The sequence below is a fragment of the Cherax quadricarinatus genome, chromosome 89, assembly GCF_038502225.1.
Source record: "Cherax quadricarinatus isolate ZL_2023a chromosome 89, ASM3850222v1, whole genome shotgun sequence".
Taxonomy (NCBI): Eukaryota; Metazoa; Arthropoda; class Malacostraca; order Decapoda; family Parastacidae; genus Cherax; species Cherax quadricarinatus.
This window is the reverse complement of record NC_091380.1, coordinates 12,954,378-12,977,476: the sequence shown is the minus strand read 5'-3', so window position 1 is coordinate 12,977,476 and position 23,099 is coordinate 12,954,378. Positions and strand designations below refer to the sequence as shown.

The following is a 23,099-nucleotide window of genomic DNA, read 5'->3' as shown; positions in this document are numbered from 1 at the left end:
CAGTAAGTTGTTAAGGTACACAAGTTATCATACACAGTAAGTTGTTAAGGTGCAGGTACACAAGTTATCATACACAGTAAGTTGTTAAGGTACAGGTACACAAGTTATCATACACAGTAAGTTGTTAAGGTACAGGTACACAAGTTATCATACACAGTAAGTTGTTAAGCTACACAAGTTATCATACACAGTAAGTTGTTAAGGTGCAGGTACACAAGTTATCATACACAGTAAGTTGTTAAGGTACAGGTACACAAGTTATCATATGCAGTAAGTTGTTAAGGTACACAAGTTATCATACACAGTAAGTTGTTAAGGTACACAAGTTATCATACACAGTAAGTTGTTAAGGTACAGGTACACAAGTTATTATACACAGTAAGTTGTTAAGGTACAGGTACACAAGTTATCATACACAGTAAGTTGTTAAGGCACACAAGTTATCATACACAGTAAGTTGTTAAGGTACAGGTACACAAGTTATCATACACAGTAAGTTGTTAAGGTACACAAGTTATCATACACAGTAAGTTGTTAAGGTACACAAGTTATCATACACAGTAAGTTGTTAAGGTACAGGTACACAAGTTATTATACACAGTAAGTTGTTAAGGTACAGGTACACAAGTTATCATACACAGTAAGTTGTTAAGGTACACGAGTTATCATACACAGTAAGTTGTTAAGGTACACAAGTTATCATACACAGTAAGTTGTTAAGGTACAGGTACACAAGTTATTATACACAGTAAGTTGTTAAGGTACAGGTACACAAGTTATCATACACAGTAAGTTGTTAAGGTACACAAGTTATCATACACAGTAAGTTGTTAAGGTACACAAGATATTATACACAGTAAGTTGTTAAGGTGCAGGTACACAAGTTATCATACACAGTAAGTTGTTAAGGTACAGGTACACAAGTTATCATACATAGTAGTTGTTAAGGTACAGTTACACAAGTTATCATACACAGTAAGTTGTTAAGGTACAGGTACACAAGTTATCATACACAGTAAGTTGTTAAGGTACAGGTACACAAGTTATCATACACAGTAAGTTGTTAAGGTACAGGTACACAAGTTATCATACACAGTAAGTTGTTAAGGTACACAAGTTATCATACACAGTAAGTTGTTAAGGTACAGGTACACAAGTTATCATACACAGTAAGTTGTTAAGGTACAGGTACACAAGTTATTATACACAGTAAGTTGTTAAGGCACACAAGTTATCATACACAGTAAGTTGTTAAGGTACAGATACACAAGTTATTATACACAGTAAGTTGTTAAGGTGCAGGTACACAAGTTATCATACACAGTAAGTTGTTAAGGTACAGGTACACAAGTTATCATACACAGTAAGTTGTTAAGGTGCAGGTACACAAGTTATCATACACAGTAAGTTGTTAAGGTACAGGTACACAAGTTATTATACACAGTAAGTTGTTAAGGTACAGGTACACAAGTTATCATACACAGTAAGTTGTTAAGGCACACAAGTTATCATACACAGTAAGTTGTTAAGGTACAGGTACACAAGTTATCATACACAGTAAGTTGTTAAGGTACAGGTACACAAGTTATCATACACAGTAAGTTGTTAAGGTACAGGTACACAAGTTATCATACACAGTAAGTTGTTAAGGTACAGGTACACAAGTTATCATACACAGTAAGTTGTTAAGGTACAGGTACACAAGTTATCATACACAGTAAGTTGTTAAGGTACAGGTACACAAGTTATCATACACAGTAAGTTGTTAAGGTACAGGTACACAAGTTATCATACACAGTAAGTTGTTAAGGTACAGGTACACAAGTTATCATACACAGTAAGTTGTTAAGGTACAGGTACACAAGTTATCATACACAGTAAGTTGTTAAGGTACAGGTACACAAGTTATCATACACAGTAAGTTGTTAAGGTACAGGTACACAAGTTATCATACACAGTAAGTTGTTAAGGTACAGGTACACAAGTTATCATACACACTAACTTATGTATAAATTATAAAAGCCTCTGGTTAAGTAAAGCAAGTTTATGTTACAAACTGCACAAAACAACCAGCAAGAATGTCTCTTATTCTTCATGGTATTCTTATTTAATATATAATTTTTGAAGGCATGTAGATAGTCAAGAGTGTAGCGTATGTACATAATTCTGTAGTGTATGTACATAATTCTGTAGCGTATGTACATAATTCTGTAGTGTATGTACATAATTCTGTAGCATATGTACATAATTCTGTAGTGTATGTACATAATTCTGTAGTGTATGTACATAATTCTGTAGTGTATGTACATAATTCTGTAGTGAGTGTACATAATTCTGTAGTGTATGTACATAATTCTGTAGTGTATGTACATAATTCTGTAGTGAGTGTACATAATTCTGTAGTGTATGTACATAATTCTGTAGTGTATGTACATAATTCGGCAGTGTGTGTACATAATTCGGCAGTGTATGTACATAATTCTGTAGTGTATGTACATAATTCTGTAGTGTATGTACATAATTCTGTAGTGTATGTACATAATTCGGCAGTGTATGTACATAATTCGGCAGTGTATGTATATAATTCGGCAGTGTGTGTACATAATTCGGAAGCATATGTACATAATTCTGTAGTGAGTGTACATAATTCTGTAGTGTATGTACATAATTCTGCATGCATGTACATAATTCGGCAGTGTGTATACATAATTGGGCAGTGTATGTACAAAATTCGGCAGTGTATGTACATAATTCGGCAGTGTATGTACAGCAGACCGTCATTTGGCACTATATAATTTGGCACAATTTGGGTATTACAGGATTGAAGAATTACGCCACAATTTTATATAACATGTTGTATAATTAATTTAACATGGTTCAGTTTGTGGGAAGAAAAAAAAATTCTCTTTTGCTGAAGCCGCCGCCTTGTTGTGGAGCAGCGTGGAAGCCGCCGCCTTGTTGTGGAGCAGCGTGGAAGCCGCCGCCTTGTTGTGGAGCAGCGTGGAAGCCGCCTTGTTGTTGTTGAGCAGCGTGGAAGCCGCCGCCTTGTTGTGGAGCAGCGTGGAAGCCGCCGCCTTGTTGTGGAGCAGCGTGGAAGCCGCTGCCTTGTTGTGGAGCAGCGTGGAAGCCGCCGCCTTGTTGTGGAGCAGCGTGGAAGCCGCCGCCTTGTTGTGGAGCAGTGTGGAAGTCCTCCCGTCATCCCTTACCACTCTCGGACACCACCCCACCATCCCAGCGTTCGTAATTCATACTGTCCAGTCCAGTCTTTCTCTGCTACTAGGCAGCTGTGTTCGTGAATTGTGTTATGATATTTTAACCCGTAAACGGTCCAAACGTATATATACGTTCACTACCCCAGTGCCCTGAATATTTTGAAAAATAAAAACATCTTTTTTTTTTTTAAATGAAAATAAAAAGCACATTTTTCTAAGTGTTATAAGATAAAAAAAATGAAGGTCAGTACTTACTGAGATATGAGGCCGAGAAGTTGGCACTGGATGCTCACCTGACAGCAACATGGAGTCCTGCCGCTTGCATAAGTGTTGCCGTTATACCTTTTTATCTATTTTTCATATTATTCTATATAATTTTTATGTTCTGATAATTACAATTTATAGTAGTTCTTGTCATTTCATAACCAATCTTTGTTCTGACACTAATATTAAGTACTGAAATTGTACTCAAATTGTCACAAATACACTGACAGATGGACACTTACATCTGCCTTGGTCATTTACTATTGTCTTGGAATATATACAAAGTATTTATATGTCCCAGCAATGTTTTGGATATGTGGAAGTATTTAATAATAATGAGGAGGAGTAGGAGAAGGAGGAGGAGGAGAAGAATAAGTAAGAATAATAATAAGTAATAATAAGTGCCCTTGAAGCATGAAAAACAAAGTCTACTCCTGACAGTGACAATATGAGACGACATAACATTTGATAAGCATGCACGAGGGTGCAGTGATAACGCTTGATAAGAAAAGAATAGACGCGACATTTTGATGAGTATCAGCTTTGTTTTCGCTGGTACACAAACATGTCTGTCTGTCTGCCAAGCACCCTGTCTATCTGTCTATCCGTCTAGCTCTCTGTCTCAGAGAGAGCCACAAGTCTGCGCCATCACGTTTACTCATATCTTCAAGCAGAGTATAGCACTTTGTCTGGATTTTTGGGGTTATCTTAGGTAATTTATACTACGTATACTTGTATTTATGTGTACCTGTGAGACTGAGATAAACAGAGACAGATTGAAAGAGATAGACAGACAGAGACAGATAGAGACAGAGACAGATAGGCAGAGACAGACAGAGACAAAGACAGATAGTGATAGACAGAGATAGACATAGACACAGACAAACAAACAGAGCCTGGCAGCAGGCCAGCCATGCAGCTGGCCAGCCAGCAGGCCAGTCAATCAGCCAGTCGGCCAGCAAGCCAGCCTGTTAAACTAGTATTATGTTCCAGAATTGTTTCTGTTTACTTAGGGCATATGTTATAAGACATTCTGAAAGGATGTTGCACATGGGTTATTATCGAGGTTTTTTATATTTCCTCGACCACGTCCACCTCAAAGCCACTAAACTCAGGGTCAACATCACTTTCCTCTTGAAATGGGGGAGTTAATACTACATGAAATCCGTGAATCACAAGTGTTTGCCGTGCTGTTTTCTCTAGCTGGCGCTCAGTTGTGCCCCCACAAGGTACTCCAGATTTTTTTAATACAATGCACACTGAGTGTTATGACCAATTCTATGCAGACAAGGCATCTCAGGCCAATCATGCCATATTTGAAGGCAGGAAAATAAAATGTTTATATACGTTTAGGGCATTAGCGGTAAGAATGGTAAGTACGTTTGGACCGTTTACGGGTTAATTATTATACTATGCATCTGCCAAGCAATCATGACACCCAGTAGTCATACCACTGTTGCTGAAAGTGCCACGAAGAGGTATAAGCATATAAGTCTTAGAATTAATAAAGATACAAAGATATTAGACAAGAGACAACCTGTAGCCGCAATGAAGTGTTACTTTGTACACAGAAAAAAGAGGTAAACATGGGTTTGTGTGACTAACTTACTGAATGAGTGACTGAAGGATTGACTTAATGACTGACTGAACTGACTTACTGATTGACTTGACTGACTTACTGAGTGACTTGACTGACTTACTGAATGATTTGACTGACTTATTGAGTAACTTGATTTAATGAATGACTTATTCAGTGACTTGACGGACTTACTCAGTGACTTCACTAACTTACTGAATGACTTGATTGATTTACTGAGTGACTTGACTGACTTACTGAATGATTTGACTGACTTACTGAGTGACTTGATTGACTTACTGAATGACTTAACTGACTCACTGAATGACATGACTTACTAAATGACTTGACTGACTTACTGAATGACTTGACTGACTTACTGAATGACTTAACTGACTTACTGAATGACATGACTTACTAAATGACTTGACTGACTTACTGAATGACTTGACTGACTTATTGAATGACTTAACTGACTTACTGAATGACATGACTTACTAAATGACTTGACTGACTTACTGAATGACTTGATTGACTTATTGAATGACTTGACTAACTTACTGAGTGACTTGACTGACTAACTGAATGACTTAACTGACTTACTGAATGACTTGACTGACTTACTAAGTGAGGTGACTGACTTACTGAGTGACTTGACTGACTTACTGAATGACTTGATTTATTTATTGAGTGACTTGACTGACTAAATGACTTAGTGACTCGACTGACTTACTAAGTGACTTGACTGACTTAGTGAATGACTTGATTGACTGAGTGACTTGACTGACTTACTGAGTGACTTAACTGACTTACTAAATGACTTCACTGACTTACTGAGTGACTTGACTGACTTACTGAATGACTTGATTGACTTAATGAATGATTTGATTGACTTATTGAGTGACCAGACTGACTTACTGAATGATTTGACTGACTTACTAAATGACTTCACTAATTTACTGAGTGACTTGACTGACTTACTGAGTTACTTGACTGGCTTACTGTGTGACTTGACTGACTGACTGAATGACTTACTGAGTGGCTTGACTGACTGACTGAATGACTTACTGAGTGACTTGACTGACTTACTGAACGACTTGACTGAATTACTGAGCGACCTGACTGAGTGACTTGACTGACTTTCTAAATGACTTGACTTACTGAGTGACTTGACTGACTTACTGAGTGACTTGACTGAATGACTTACTGAGTGACTTGACTGACTTACTAGGTGACTTGACTGACTTATTGAGTGACTTGACTGGCTTACTGAGTGACTTGACTGACTTACTGAGTGGCTTGACTGACCTACTGAGTGACTTGACTGACTTTCTGAATGACTTGACTGACTGACTTAAAGTTAGACACTCCAGTACAAGAATCAACTTCAGTACCAGAACCTCTACCATCCACCTCAGCCCAGTAGGACCACAACATAACTCTCCACTCTTTTCACAATCATCCACAAACACCAGCAGCACCCATCTGGAGATCTGGAGTTTATCTGGAGAGAGTTCCGGGGGTCAACGCCCCCGCGGCCCGGTCTGTGACCAGGCCTCCTTAGGTCAGTGTCCCAGGATGCGACCCACACCAGTCGACTAACACCCAGGTACCCATTTTACTGATGGGGAACATAGACAACAGGTGGAAAGAAACACGTCCAATGTTTCTACTCTGGCCAGAGCCCCTTAACTTAAGGTAAGAAATATTATTATTTCTGTTACAGTTGTAGTCTTAAGCAGTAAAAAAACATAATACATCACAACAATGAACTAAAACTACATATTTACTTTTATTTTTGTAAGACGTGGAGGCCTAAAAAAAAGTCGTTTGCTTTTTTTGGGGCTCCCTGGAACGTAACCTTATTATTCCCTTAAGTTCTTCAGTTCATCTAACTCGATTTTACCTAACACGGCATTTTCAGGAACGTAACCACCGTGCTAAATGACGGTCTACTGTACATAATTCAGCAGTGTATATACATAATTCTGCAGTGTATGTACATAATTCTGCAGCTCTGGCAACATTATGGTAAAATGTATTAATGGAGTTTATATATCTTTTCTATCATCCTCAGGAACACTGGAAATATAAGCCATTCAGTGATCATAAAGACGACAATGGTGATATATATGGTCGTGGTACACAAGATATGAAGTGTGTTGGAATACAGTATTTGGAAGCTCTTAAAAGCCTTAGGAAAGAAGGACATGAGTTCCTCAGGACAATTTACATTTCATTTATGCCAGGTAAGTCCTATCAATAAATGGTTTTAATCATAACTATAATTCTACACAAGTGGACTGGTAATAAAGCAGAAGATCTTGGTCAGATGACCAAAAGCTCCAGCTGTGGATCATCATATGACTAAGACCAGCATCAGGAAACACTTGTCTTGTTTCATGAATAATCTTACCTAACCTAACATAAGCCTATCAAATCAGGGAACAATTGTGGTTTAAACCATGGTGTGTCCTAAAACTTACAGGCCAGTGTGTTAATCACTGGGCCAGATAGCTCTAAGATTAATCCAATTTGAAATATTTTTATCTATCATTCATGATTTGTTTCCAGTTATGTTATTAATATGTCGTGAATCAGATAAGACTTTCGTGCTCGTCTAAGATTACTTTCGTAATATAATCCTTAACTGTTACTGATGTGTGAAAGATGGCTGCCAACTTACCCTCTCAAATATGTTAAAGATGGCTGCCAACTTACCCTCTCAAATATGTTAAAGATGGCTGCCAACTTACCATCTCAAATATGTGAAAGATGGCTGCCAACTTACCCTCTCAAATATGTGAAAGATAGCTGCCAACTTACCCTCTCAAATATGTGAAAGATGGCTGCCAACTTACCCTCTGAAATATGTGAAAGATGGCTGCCAACTTACCATCTCAAATATATGAAAGATGGGTGCCATCTTACCCTCTCAAATATGTGAAAGATGGCTGCCAACTTACCATCTCAAATATGTGAAAATGGCTGCCAACTTACCATCCCAAATATGTGAAAGATGGGTGCCAACTTACCCTCTCAAATATGTGAAAGATGGCTACCAACTTGCCCTCTCAAATATGTGAAAGATGGCTGCCATCTTACCCTCTCAAATATGTGAAAGATGGCTACCAACTTACCCTATCAAATATGTGAAAGATGGCTGCCATCTTACCATCTCAAATAAGTGAAAGATGGCTGCCATCTTACCCTCTCAAACATGTGAAAGATGTCTGCCAATTTACCATCTCAAATATGTGAAAGATGGCTGCCATCTTACCCTCTCAAACATGTGAAAGATGTCTGCCAATTTACCATCTCAAATATGTGAAAGATGGCTGCCATCTTACCCTCTCAAACATGTGAAAGATGTCTGCCAATTTACCATCTCAAATATGTGAAAGATGGCTGCCATCTTACCCTCTCAAATATGTGAAAGATGTCTGCCAATTTACCATCTCAAATATGTGAAAGATGGCTGCCATCTTACCCTCTCAAATATGTGAAAGATGGCTGCCATCTTACCCTCTCAAATATGTGAAAGAAGGCTGCCAACTTACCCCATCAAATATGTGAAAGATGGCTGCCATCTTACCCTCTCAAATATGTGAAAGATGTCTGCCAACTTACCCTCTCAAACATGTGAAAGATGTGTGTCAATTTACCATCTCAAATATGTGAAAGATGGCTGCCATCTTACCCTCTCAAATATGTGAAAGATGTCTGCCATTTACCATCTCAAATATGTGAAAGATGGCTGCCATCTTACCCTCTCAAATATGTGAAAGATGGCTACAAATTTACCCTCTCAAATATGTGAAAGATGGCTGCCAACTTACCCCATCAAATATGTGAAAGATGACTGCCATCTTACCCTCTCAAATATGTGAAAGATGGCTGCCATCTTACCCTCTCAAATATGTAAAAGATGACTGCCATCTTACCCTCTCAAATATGTGAAAGATGGCTGCCATCTTACCCTCTCAAATATGTGAAAGATGTCTGCCATCTTACCCTCTCAAATATGTGAAAGACGGCTACCAACTTACCCCATCAAATATGTGAAAGATGTCTGCCATTTACCATCTCAAATATGTGAAAGATGACTGCCATCTTACCCTCTCAAATATGTAAAAGATGACTGCCATCTTACCCTCTCAAATATGTGAAAGATGGCTGCCATCTTACCCTCTCAAATATGTGAAAGATGGCTGCCATCTTACCCTCTCAAATATGTGAAAGATGACTGCCATCTTACCCTCTCAAATATGTGAAAGATGGCTGCCATCTTACCCTCTCAAATATGTGAAAGATGGCTGCCATCTTACCCTCTCAAATATGTGAAAGATGACTGCCATCTTACCCTCTCAAATATGTGAAAGATGGCTGCCATCTTACCCTCTCAAATATGTGAAAGATGGCTGCCATCTTACCCTCTCAAATATGTGAAAGATGACTGCCATCTTACCCTCTCAAATATGTGAAAGATGGCTGCCATCTTACCCTCTCAAATATGTGAAAGATGGCTGCCAACTTACTCTCTCAAATCAATTCATTTTTTAAAATTACTACTGCATTTAAATTTAAGGGAAAAAAACTTTCCAAAGAAATTTAACATGTGGATGAAACTCAAAAACTCACAGAGAAGTAGTTTGTTGCTACAGTTTATTACCAAAAGTAAAAGTTTTCGTTACTTTTATAGCTTTCCTATATACCAACATTGGCCTTCCCATGGGTATGGGGCACAGACACATGCAGACACTTACAGACACTTACAGACACATGCAGACACATGCAGACACATGCAGACACATGCAAACACATGCTTTGTCCAATAATTCAGATATAATATTTTTCTAAGGACACTTCCAAGGTCAGTCACTTTTTTTTCACTGGCTAAAGACTTTTTTTAAATGGAAGTTTCCAAAATTCTAAAAAGCTTGAAAATACAATTAAAAAAATATGAAAAATTAAATATAAAATCCACTGGCGTATTGTATTAGTTTTAATATTTACAAAAATATTATGAATTCAAGACAAAATACTGAACTAAACACAGGGAGAAATTGATGATACTAGGCCTGGTCATGGACCGGGACACGGGGGTGGACCGGTCCATGACTAGGCATAGTAATAGTCAAAATAATAGAGAAGCACATAATGGGTTCAGGGACAGGGCCACCCTCGTGGCGCGTCCATGACAAGGCCTGGTAAGAGTCAAAAGATTATAGAAGCACATAATTGGTCCAGGGACTGGACCACCCCCGTGGCCTGGTCCATGACTAGGCCTGGTAATAGTCTAAAGATTATTTTTTTTATTATTAACACATTGGCCGATTCCCACCAAGGCAGGGTGGCCCGAAAAAGAAAAACTTTCACCATCATTCACTCCATCACTGTCTTGCCAGAAGGGTGCTTTACACTACAGTTTTTAAACTGCAACATTAACACCCCCTCCTTCAGAGTGCAGGCACTGTACTTCCCATCTCTAGGGCTCAAGTCCGCCCTGCCGGTTTTCCTGAATCCCTTCATAAATGTTACTTTGTTCACACTCCAATAGCACGTCAAGTATTAAAAACCATTTATCTCCATTCACTCCTATCAGACACGCTCACACATGCCTGCTGGAAGTCCAAGCCCCTAGCACACAAAACCTCCTTTACCCCCTCCCTCCAACCTTTCCTACGCCGACCCCTACCCCGCCTTCCTTCCACTACAGACTGATACATTCTTGAAGTCATTCTGTTTCGCTCCATTCTCTCTACATGTCCGAACCACCTCAACAACCCTTCCTCAGCCCTCTGGACAACAGTTTTGGTAATCCCGCACCTCCTCCTAACTTCCAAACTACGAATTCTCTGCATTATATTCACGCCACACATTGCCCTCAGACATGACATCTCCACTGCCTCCAGCCTTCTCCTCGCTGCAACATTCATCACTCATGCTTTACACCCATATAAGAGCATTGGTAAAACTATACTCTCATACATTACCCTCTTTGCCTCCAAGGACAAAGTTCTTTGTCTCCACAGACTCCTAAGTGCACCGCTCACCCTTTTCCCCTCATCAATTCTATGATTCACTTCATCTTTCATAGACCCATCCGCTGACACGTCCACTCCCAAATATCTGAATACATTCACCTCCTCCATACTCTCTCCCTCCAATCTGATATCCAATCTTTCATCACCTAATCTTTTTGTTATCCTCATAACCTTACTCTTTCCTGTATTCACTTTTAATTTTCTTCTTTTGCATACCCTACCAAATTCATCCATCAACCTCTGCAACTTCTCTTCAGAATCTCCCAAGAGCAGTGTCATCAGCAAAGAGCAACTGTGACAACTCCCACTTTATATGCGATTCTTTATATTTTAACTCCACGCCTCTTGTCAAGACCCTCGCATTTACTTCTCTTACAGCCCCATATATAAATAGATTAAACAACCACGGTGACATCACACATCCTTGTCTAAGGCCTACTTTTACTGGGAAATAATCTCCCTCTTTCCTACATACTCTAACTTGAGCCTCACTATCGTAAAAACTCTTCACTGCTTTCAGTAACCTACCTCCTACATCATACACCTGCAACATCTGCCACATTGCCCCCCTATCCACCCTGTCATAAGCCTTTTCCAAATCCATAAATGCCACAAAAACCTCTATAGCCTTATCCAAATACTGTTCACTTATATGTTTCACTGTAAACACCTGGTCCACACACCCCCTACCTTTCCTAAAGCCTCCTTGTTCATCTGCTATCCTATTCTTCGTCTTACTCTTAATTCTTTCAATAATAACTCTACCATACACTTTACCAGGTATACTCAACAGACTTATCCCCCTATAATTTTTGCACTCTCTTTTGCCCCCTTTGCCTTTATACAAAGGAACTATGCATGCTCTCTGCCAATCCCTAGGTACCTTACCCTCATTTATTAAATAATTGCACCAACCACTCCAAAACTATATCCCAACCTGCTTTTAACATTTCTATCTTTATCCCATCAATCCCGGCTGCCTTACCCCCTTTCATTTTAACTACTGCCTCACGAACTGCCCCCACACTCACAACTGGCTCTTCCTCACTCCTACAAGATGTTATTCCTCCTTGCCCTATACACGAAATCACAGCTTCCCTATCTTCATCAACATTTAACAATTCCTCAAAATATTCCTTCCATCTTCCCAATACCTCTATCTCTCCATTTAATAACTCTCCTCTCCTATTTTTAACTGACAAATCCATTTGTTCTCTAGGCTTCCTTAACTTGTTAATCTCACTCCAAAACTTTTTCTTATTTTCAACAAAATTTGTTGATAACATCTCACCCACTCTCTCATTTGCTCTCTTTTTACATTGCTTCACCACTCTCTTAACCTCTCTCTTTTTATCCATATACTCCCCTCCATGCATAACTTCCACTTTGTAAAAACTTCTCATATGCTAAATTTTTCTCCCTTACTACTCTCTTTACATCATCATTCCAACAATCGCTCCTCTTCCCTCCTGCACCCACTTTCCTGTAACCACAAACTTCTGCTGAACACTCTAACACTACATTTTTAAACCTACCCCATACCTCTTCGACCCCATTGCCTATGCTCTCATTAGCCCATCTATCATTCAATAGCTGTTTATATCTTACCCTAACTGCCTCCTCTTTTAGTATATAAACCTTCACCTCTCTCTTCCCTGATGCTTCTATTCTCCTTGTATCCCATCAACCTTTTACTCTCAGTGTAGCTACAACTAAAAAGTGATCTGATATATCTGTGGCCCCTCTATAAACATGTACATCCTGAAGTCTACTCAACAGTCTTTTATCTACCAATACATCATATCTTGTATACTTATTTATCCTCTTTTTCTTAAAATATGTATTACCTATAATTATACCCCTTTCTATACAAAGTTTAATCAAAGGGCTCTCATTATCATTTACACCTGGCACCCCAAACTTACCTACCACACCCTCTCTAAAAGTTTCTCCTACTTTAGCATTCAGGTCCCCTACCACAAATACTCTCTCACTTGGTCCAAAGGTTCCTATACATTCACTTAACATCTCCCAAAATCTCTCTCTCTCCTCTACATTTCTCTCTTCTCCATACACGCTTATTATGACCAACTTTTCGCATCCAACCTTTACTTTAATCCACATAATCCTTGAATTTACACATTCATATTCTCTTTTCTCCTTCCATAACTGATCCTTCAACATTACTGCTACCCCTTCCTTAGCTCTAACTCTCTCAGATACTCTAGATTTAATCCCATTTATTTCCCCCCACCGAAACTCCCCTACCCCCTTCAGCTTTGTTTCGCTTAGAGCCAGGACATCCAACTTCTTTTCATTCATAACATCATCAATCATCTGTTTCTTGTCATCAGCACTACATCCACGCACATTCAAACATCCCAGTTTTATAAAGTTTTTCTTCTCTTTTTTAGAAAATGTCTACAGGAGAAGGGGTTACTAGCCCATTGCTCCCGGCATTTTAGTCGCCTCATACGACACGCATGGCTTTCGGAGGAAAGATTCTTTTCCACATCTCCATGGACAATAGAAGAAATAAAGAAGAACAAGAGCTATTTAGAAAAAGGAGAAAAACCTAGATGTACTCACCTCACCCTCACCTAGTTGAGGTTGCGGGGGTCGAGTCCGAGCTCCTGGCCCCGCCTCTTCACTGATCGCTACTAGGTCACTCTCCCTGAGCCGTGAGCTTTATCATACCTCTGCTTAAAGCTATGTATGGATCCTGCCTCCACTACATCGCTTCCCAAACTATTCCACTTACTGACTACTCTGTGGCTGAAGAAATACTTCCTAACATCCCTGTGATTCATCTGTGTCTTCAGCTTCCAACTGTGTCCCCTTGTTACTGTGTCCAATCTCTGGAACATCCTGTCTTTGTCCACCTTGTCAATTCCTCTCAGTATTTTGTATGTCGTTATCATGTCCCCCCTATCTCTCCTGTCCTCCAGTGTCGTCAGGTTGATTTCCCTTAACCTCTCCTCGTAGGACATACCTCTTAGCTCTGGGACTAGTCTTGTTGCAAACCTTTGCACTTTCTCTAGTTTCTTCACGTGCTTGGCTAGGTGTGGGTTCCAGACTGGTGCCGCATACTCCAATATGGGCCTAACGTACACGGTGTACAGGGTCCTGAATGATTCCTTATTAAGATGTCGGAATGCTGTTCTGAGGTTTGCTAGGCGCCCATATGCTGCAGCAGTTATTTGGTTGATGTGTGCTTCAGGAGATGTGCCTGGTGTTATACTCACCCCAAGATCTTTTTCCTTGAGTGAGGTTTGTAGTCTCTGACCCCCTAGACTGTACTCCGTCTGCGGCCTTCTTTGCCCTTCCCCAATCTTCATGACTTTGCACTTGGTGGGATTGAACTCCAGGAGCCAATTGCTGGACCAGGTCTGCAGCCTGTCCAGATCCCTTTGTAGTTCTGCCTGGTCTTCGATCGAGTGAATTCGTCTCATCAACTTCACGTCATCTGCAAACAGGGACACCTCAGAGTCTATTCCTTCCGTCATGTCGTTCACAAATACCAGAAACAGCACTGGTCCTAGGACTGACCCCTGCGGGACCCCGCTGGTCACAGGTGCCCACTCTGACACCTCGCCACGTACCATGACTCGCTGCTGTCTTCCTGACAAGTATTCCCTGATCCATTGTAGTGCCTTCCCTGTTATCCCTGCTTGGTCCTCCAGTTTTCGCACCAATCTCTTGTGTGGAACTGTGTCAAACGCCTTCTTGCAGTCCAAGAAAATGCAATCCACCCACCCCTCTCTCTCTTGTCTTACTGCTGTCACCATGTCATAGAACTCCAGTAGGTTTGTGACACAGGATTTCCCGTCCCTGAAACCATGTTGGCTGCTGTTGATGAGATCGTTCCTTTCTAGGTGTTCCACCACTCTTCTCCTGATAATCTTCTCCATGATTTTGCATACTATACATGTCAGTGACACTGGTCTGTAGTTTAATGCTTCATGTCTGTCTCCTTTTTTAAAGATTGGGACTACATTTGCTGTGTTCCATGCCTCAGGCAATCTCCCTGTTTCGATAGATGTATTGAATATTGTTGTTAGGGGTACACATAGCACCTCTGCTCCCTCTCTCAATACCCATGGGGAGATGTTATCTGGCCCCATTGCCTTTGAGGTATCTAGCTCACTCAGAAGCCTCTTCACTTCTTCCTCGGTTGTGTGCACTGTGTCCAGCACTTGGTGGTGTGCCCCACCTCTCCGTCTTTCTGGAGTCCCTTCTGTCTCCTCTGTGAACACTTCTTTGAATCTCTTGTTGAGTTCTTCACATACTTCACGGTCATTTCTTGTTGTCTCTCCTCCTTCCTTCCTTAGCCTGATTACCTGGTCCTTGACTGTTGTTTTCCTCCTGATGTGGCTGTACAACAGTTTCAGGTCAGATTTGGCTTTCGCTGCCATGTCATTTTCATATTGTCTTTGGGCCTCCCTTCTTATCTGTGCATATTCGTTTCTGGCTCTACGACTGTTCTCCTTATTCTCCTGGGTCCTTTGCCTTCTATATTTCTTCCATTCCCTAGCACACTTGGTTTTTGCCTCCCTGCACCTTTGGGTAAACCATGGGCTCATCCTGGCTTTTTCATTATTCCTGTTACCCTTGGGTACAAACCTCTCCTCAGCCTCCTTGCATTTTGTTGCTACATATTCCATCATCTCATTAACTGGCTTCCCTGCCAGTTCTCTGTCCCACTGAACCCCGTTCAGGTAGTTCCTCATTCCCGTGTAGTCCCCTTTCTTGTAGTTTGGCTTCATTCGTCTTGGCATTCCTGCTTCTCCCTCCACTTGTAGCTCTACTGTGTATTCGAAGCTTAAAACACATGGTCACTGGCCCCAAGGGGTCTTTCATATGTGATGTCCTCGATATCTGCACTACTCAAGGTGAATACTAAGTCCAGCCTTGCTGGTTCATCCTCTCCTCTCTCTCTTGTAGTGTCCCTTACGTGTTGGCATATGAAGTTTTCCAGTACCACCTCCATCATCTTAGCCCTCCATGTATCTTGGCCCCCATGTGGGTCCAAGTTCTCCCAATCGATCTCCTTGTGGTTAAAGTCACCCATGATCAGGAGCTTTGCCCTGCATGCATGAGCTCTTCTGGCCACTCTAGCCAGTGTGTCAACCATCGCTCTATTGCTCTCGTCGTACTCTTGCCTTGGCCTCCTGCTGTTCTGTGGTGGGTTATACATCACTGCTATTACCACCTTGGGACCTCCAGAGTGAAGTGTTCCCGCTATGTAGTCACTTTCTTCTCCGCTGTCTCCTCTCTCCAGCTCATCAAAATTCCAGCGATTTTTGATCAGCAACGCCACTCCTCCACCCCCCCCTGTTCCCTCTGTCTTTCCTCAGGATTTGGTATCCCGTTGGAAAGATGGCACCTGTAAGCTTGGTTTCTGTGAGAGCTATGATGTCCGGTGATGCTTCTTTGACTCTTTCATGCCACTCCTCCCACTTATTTGTTCCATCAGCGTTTGTGTACCATACCTTCAGTTTCCTTTCCAACACTGTGGTTTGGGGGGCCTGTGAGGGTGGGAGACCTGGTGGCATACTGTGGGATTCTATAGCTCGGTGTTGGGTGGAGGCTGTGGGTATGGATTGTAGTGTGTGTTGGGATGGTGTGATAGGTTGTATGGTTCTGAGAATAGTTGTGTGTGTGCTTGCCCTTGCTGTTCTGTTCTGCTCTGACTGACCTCTGCTGGTTCCATCCTTGTCTCTTTTCCTAGCTCCTTTCGCTTTTTTGTCCTCTCCCTCAGCTGCTGTTGTTCTGATTTTGTTCTGTCTCTGTCTAGGAACACCCTCTTGTACTCTTCCGAGTATCTATATATATATGCATGTGCGTGTCTGTGAAGTGTGACCAAAGTGTAAGTAGGAGTAGCAGGATATCCCTGTTATCTAGTATGTTTATGAGACAGAAAAAGACACATAATTGGTCCAGGGACTGGACGACCCCAGCGGCCCGGTCCATGACTAGGCATGGTAATAGTCAAAAGATTATAGAAATACTTAATGGGTCCAGGGACTGGACCACCCCCGTGGCCCGGTCGAGGGACTGGACCAATATCGAAAAAAAATCAACAGTGACGGTTCCCCATTTTCTGTTACCTCATCAAAACTTTTTCTGGTGTTTACGTGATGTTGCGACCTTCATGGAAGGTACCAGTGATTTTGCGACCTTCATGGAAGGTACCAGTGATGTTGCGACCTTCATGGAAGGTACCAGTGATGTTGCGACCTTCATGGAAGGTACCAGTGATGTTGCGACCTTCATGGAAGGTACCAGTGATGTTGCGACCTTCATGGAAGGTACCAGTGATGTTGCGACCTTCATGGAAGGTACCAGTGATGTTGCGACCTTCATGGAAGGTACCAGTGATGTTGCGACCTTCATGGAAGGTACCAGTGATGTTGCGACCTTCATGGAAGGTACCAGTGATGTTGCGACCTTCATGGAAGGTACCAGTGATGTTGCGACCTTCATGGAAGGTACCAGTGATGTTGCGACCTTCATGGAAGGTACCAGTGATGTTGCGACCTTCATGGAAGGTACCAGTGATGTTGCGACCTTCATGGAAGGTACCCGTGATGTTGCGACCTTCATGGAAGGTACTAGTGATGTTGCGACCTTCGTGGAAGGTACTAGTGATGTTGCGACCTTCATGGAAGGTACCAGTGATGTTGCGACCTTCATGGAAGGTACCCGTGATGTTGCGACCTTCATGGAAGGTACCAGTGATGTTGCGACCTTCATGGAAGGTACCAGTGATGTTGCGACCTTCATGGAAGGCACCAGTGATGTTGCGACCTTCATGGAAGGTACCAGTGATGTTGCGACCTTCATGGAAGGTACCAGTGATGTTGCGACCTTCATGGAAGGTTCCAGTGATGTTGCGACCTTCATGGAAGGTACCAGTGATGTTGCGACCTTCATGGAAGGTACCAGTGATGTTGGGACCTTCATGGAAGGTACCAGTGATGTTGCGACCTTCATGGAAGGTACCAGTGATGTTGCGACCTTCATGGAAGGTGCCAGTGATGTTGCGACCTTCATGGAAGGTACCAGTGATGTTGCGACCTTCATGGAAGGTACCAGTGATGTTGCGACCTTCATGGAAGGTACCAGTGATGTTGCGACCTTCATGGAAGGTACCAGTGATGTTGCGACCTTCATGGAAGGTACCAGTGATGTTGCGACCTTCATGGAAGGTACCAGTGATGTTGGGACCTTCATGGAAGGTACCAGTGATGTTGCGACCTTCATGGAAGGTACCAGTGATGTTGGGACCTTCATGGAAGGTACCCGTGATGTTGCGACCTTCATGGAAGGTACCAGTGATGTTGGGACCTTCATGGAAGGTACCAGTGATGTTGCGACCTTCATGGAAGGTACCAGTGATGTGCTCGTGATCTTGAGGTATTTTCCCCATCCCTGGATTAATGGATTAAACCTGATTACTTTTTGCCCCCGAGGCGCTCATGGCAAGATTTGGTTTAACGCTCCCAGTAAAGTTAATAATAACACTAATAATAATAATAATAATAATAATAATAATAATAATAATAATAATAATAATAATAATAATAATAATAATAATAATAATAATAATTAGAAGAAGAAGAAGAAGAAGGAGAAGAAGAAGAATTACTGCCAACTTACACTTGACAAGCAAGGTCATAAGCAATAAAGATTATAATTTCGTGGTAATTAAGATATTATGTTGAGACATATCAGCAGGTAACTATCAGCAGATAACTGATAAGAATTAGGTAGATGAAGGAGATAGTTTTGAGTTATGACAGATCTGACAGTCAAAGATGACTACACTGATGCCTGTTAGACTCTTGTGGTCCTCCTGGATACTTAAAAGTTAGTCATGTTTGACGTAAGCAAGTTTTGATCGTACTTGATGATGGAATTGGATCTCTTCTATGTACGCTCTATACGGGTTTACCACTTCTAACTTAATTATAACCACCTAATAAGAAATTATTCTAGAGTGGTACTCACATTGTAGCATGAAAAATTATGTAGTAAAAAGTTAATTTACTTATATCACAGTGAGAAGCAATTACTCCAAGCTAACGTTGTTGTTGTTGGGGGTTTGTTAAGGGCCACCAAAAGTTATTCCTTGTTGAGTCCTATTTCCCGGACGTCCGGGAAAAATGTTGCCCAAATTTGAGTGGAAATTATTACGGATAGAAACTTTCCTCAGAAAAGAGAAATGGGAATAAGTTCTCAGTTAGATGTGGTGGACACCTTTGTCTAAACACCGGCAGAGCCAGAGCCGCAACCACCAGTACCACCACCAGCAACAACAAGGCTGCTCCTATATCTTGCCGTCCCCTGTGCCTATCCGAACTCCAGTGATGGCCAAATTGCAAGTACTGCTGCAACAACATGCAAAGAACCTATAGTGACATGAAAACTGGCGGTGACGACAACGAAATGGACTAAATGTGACAAAAGAGGGACCGGCATTCAAGTACCAGACCCGCTGCCAGAAGTGAACCAGACATGAGACGTTTTCCACTGCAATGAAATAACTGACCTCCATATCAACTGGACCAGTGTTCAACGGGAAGACAACATGGCAGAAAACCTGATCAACAAAACTCCAAGGAAATGACAGGTCTGTAGGACTTTTTTCCCTTCAGTGCCAAACGAGGGAAAGAATTGAGCATTTAAACATGGCTGACCGGCATCCAAACACCAGCTACTGCCAGACGTACAGCTAGCGAAGTGAAATTCTCATCTTTACTGACGTTCATCTGTACTGACAGTAGCATCATATCTGTACCACCATCATATCACCTGTACCAGTGCTAACGAGAGGGAAACACAGGAGACATCGTCAAATCAACAATACAAAACTTCAAGGTTATAGGACGGTTATCCCTCAGTGACAGTCGTGGGAAAGAAGTGAATAGTTAAACAGCCAAGGTTAATATTTTAGTAGCTGACCTATATTCAGCTGACCAGTGTACAGTGAGAGAATCATAGGAGAAAACGTCAAATATGTCTATAAACTCAAGGAAAGTCAGGTTGTAGGTGGCGTTTACTTCCCTCAGTGTTTTAAAAATGGCTGAGTCAGCAGACCAGGTCAGGCAGTCAACAACACGACTCAACCCCCGATAAATGGAATTGGGGGATTTGGAAGGATAAAACCATTGATTAAACATTTCTGGTCTACCAGAATGGAAAGGAGTTAGAAGTTAATAGGTGAAACCGGACTGTGAAGTGAGGTGGGAAAGGTAGTGTGAAATAAAGGGTTAACTGAAAGGGGTGTGTGAAGTTAAGGGAAAAGTGAGCATTGAAGAGGGTTTTGAAGAAGAAAATTTACTAGTAATTCAGTGGTGATTGCTAAAGCAGATACTAAGTGTACTAGGTGGCAGGCATTAGGGGGGTACAGGCTGCCATAATTATATTTATCTTTCTTCTACAATTCCAAGAAGAAAGAAATCAGTCATGGGGGCTGGAAAAGGTGAATGGAGTAACAGCGTCCTGGACAGTAAAAGCCCAACAGTTGCCATCCTACCAGAAAAGTAAATGTCACTATCGCCGCAAGGTATGGCAACACCACATACCCAAACAAAAACAGTGACACACAGCTCTTATTGCAGCGCTCTTAAGTGGTGATATCCAAATTAATCCAGGACCTCAAACTATTTTGCAGAGGCAAAACAGACAGATAAATGACGGTGATAATGACGGTCTAGTAGCTAGGAATGATAACCTTAACTCCAAACAGATGCATACACTGTACTAAAGTACGCATGAAAAACAGAAAAGGCACCTTATGTAAAATGTGTAAGGGGTGGGTGCATGATGGATGTATTTACAATTATAGTAACGGTGCCAGAATTCATTTTGTGTGTAACAAATGCACTTCGGCACAGTTACCCTTTAGCAGTGATGACATTGATTTACCTAATTTTAATACATATGACCCATTGCCATATATTGATCATTATAATTGTTTTATGAAAACAGGCCTTCACTTTATTCATGTCAATGCAAGATCACTTCTTCCTAAATTGGCAGAGATTAGGATTCTAGCTAACAAAATTAGGGCGGCAGTTATAACCATCTCTGAATCCTGGTAGGATGATACGGTGGCTGACGACGAGGTCAAAATAGAAGGTTACAATATAAAATGCTTAGATAGGAACAGAAAGGGTGGTGGAGTATGTGGCTACATTAGAAATGACTTAGCTTACAACCCAAGACCTGATTTACATAACAATAAACTGGAGATTCTATAGTTTGAAGTGCTGCTTCCCAAGACTAAACCCATCTTAGTAGGAACTAGTTACCGCCCTCCTACCCAGGACCAGTTCTTAGAAGACTTTTTCCAGGGCCTTGTCAGGACTTGAAAACAATTGTGAGACAATAATACCGGGCGACTTCAATATCTGTTTTCAGCAGCAAAATAACGGGCTAGGTTTAAATAGTTACACTCTACTAATTCATACACCAACCTGGATCACACAGTTCTCAGCCACCCTAATTGACCACATACTTTGTAACCGCTCTGAGAACATTAGTCAGTCAGGCATCATTACCACAGGCCTTAGTGATAATTTCATCATTTACTGCACAAGGAAAATCACTAGGGATAGGATAGGCCTACACAGAACAATAAAAATGAGGCCAACTATAAACTACAGTAAAGAAACACTGGTAAATAGGCTACACAATTGTGACTGGACAGAGATAACAAGTTGCACGGACGTAAACGATGCTTGGGAAAAATTCAAAACAATGTTCACTACCATCCTTGATAATATTGCACCAGTTAAAGAGGTTAGGATTAAACGAAGAACTGAACCCTGGATGACTACTGAGATATTAGATAATACGAAATTCAGAGACCAGCTGTTAAAAAGATTTAAAGCAAACAGACAGGATATTGCAGCACTAAATGAATTCCAAAGGGTGAGGAACTGAGTAAAGAGACTTATAAAAGGTGCAAAGGCAAAGCACTACTGCTCAAAAATTGAAGAGTATAAGCATAACCACAGAAAGCTCTGGCAACAACTAAAACAGTTGGGGTGTAGCCATAAGCCAGTAGATAGGTCTAACATAGTACTCACTATCGATAATGAGGTAGCCACGAAACATCTAAGGTGGCAAATTGCTTTAATTCATACTACACATCTGTTGCATCAACACTAGTAAGTAAACTACCAGCTGCATCAAATACCTTTAACACAGACTCTGATAAGTTTCAAACATACTATACCAATAAAGGGGTAACCCCAAACAGTTGTCAACTAGTAAGTGTATCTCATGACTTTATTCAAAAAGAACTAAGCAGGTTAAACCCAACTAAGAGCACAGGCCCTGATAACATCCCGTCTAAGTTCCTGAAAGATGGTGCTTCTGAACTGTCAATCCCTATTGCTCACATAGCAATAATAGTCCAAGGGGGGAGAGAGCACAACATTGTAGTAACCACAGTCATTGGACAGGCTTCAAACACCTTTTAATGTACAGCAATAAAGGAATGGAACAGACTGCCCGCACATGTCAAAGCCAGTCATAGCATGAACCAGTTCAAGAAGAGTGCCAAAAGGTGTCTGATGAATGTAGCTACAGAAAGGGAGGGGAATGATTTTCTATTTTTTAGCTAACATACGTGTAAATTTGACCTTATTCCTAGTAATGACCCTCTTATTGTAGATAGAGACAGACGCACAGACACTCTTCGACTGGCTTCTGCACTGGCAAGACGTACCTGCTCCTGCTCCTGGTTGGGAGGATCAGACCTCGACACTCAGCAATTGGAACAGGCAAGAGAAGAGGAATTCTTCATCCCGCTCCAGGACTTGGTGCGTAGCTGGCTGCCTGCCCCTGGGCAGACAGTTGGCCTCTGCACTCTTGTAGCTGGGTGAAGTCTTCCCTACTCTATCCCTGCGATCCCCGTTGGGGAGGGGAACCTGTACCAGCGCCGTCATCACCTTCATGCACGATGAGCTACGCAAATCGTGTCAA

The 23,099-nt window shown here is 41.3% G+C and overlaps 1 long non-coding RNA gene across 1 annotated transcript in view; it reads left to right on the top strand.

Moving 5' to 3' along the window:
- LOC128697266 (uncharacterized) overlaps positions 1-23,099 on the top strand; it is a 76,508-nt gene that overhangs the window by 31,926 nt on the left and 21,483 nt on the right. The window contains exon 4 of the long non-coding RNA XR_011394571.1: positions 7,130-7,301. This is a non-coding gene — a long non-coding RNA (uncharacterized lncRNA). The remainder of the gene's footprint in view (positions 1-7,129; positions 7,302-23,099) is intronic.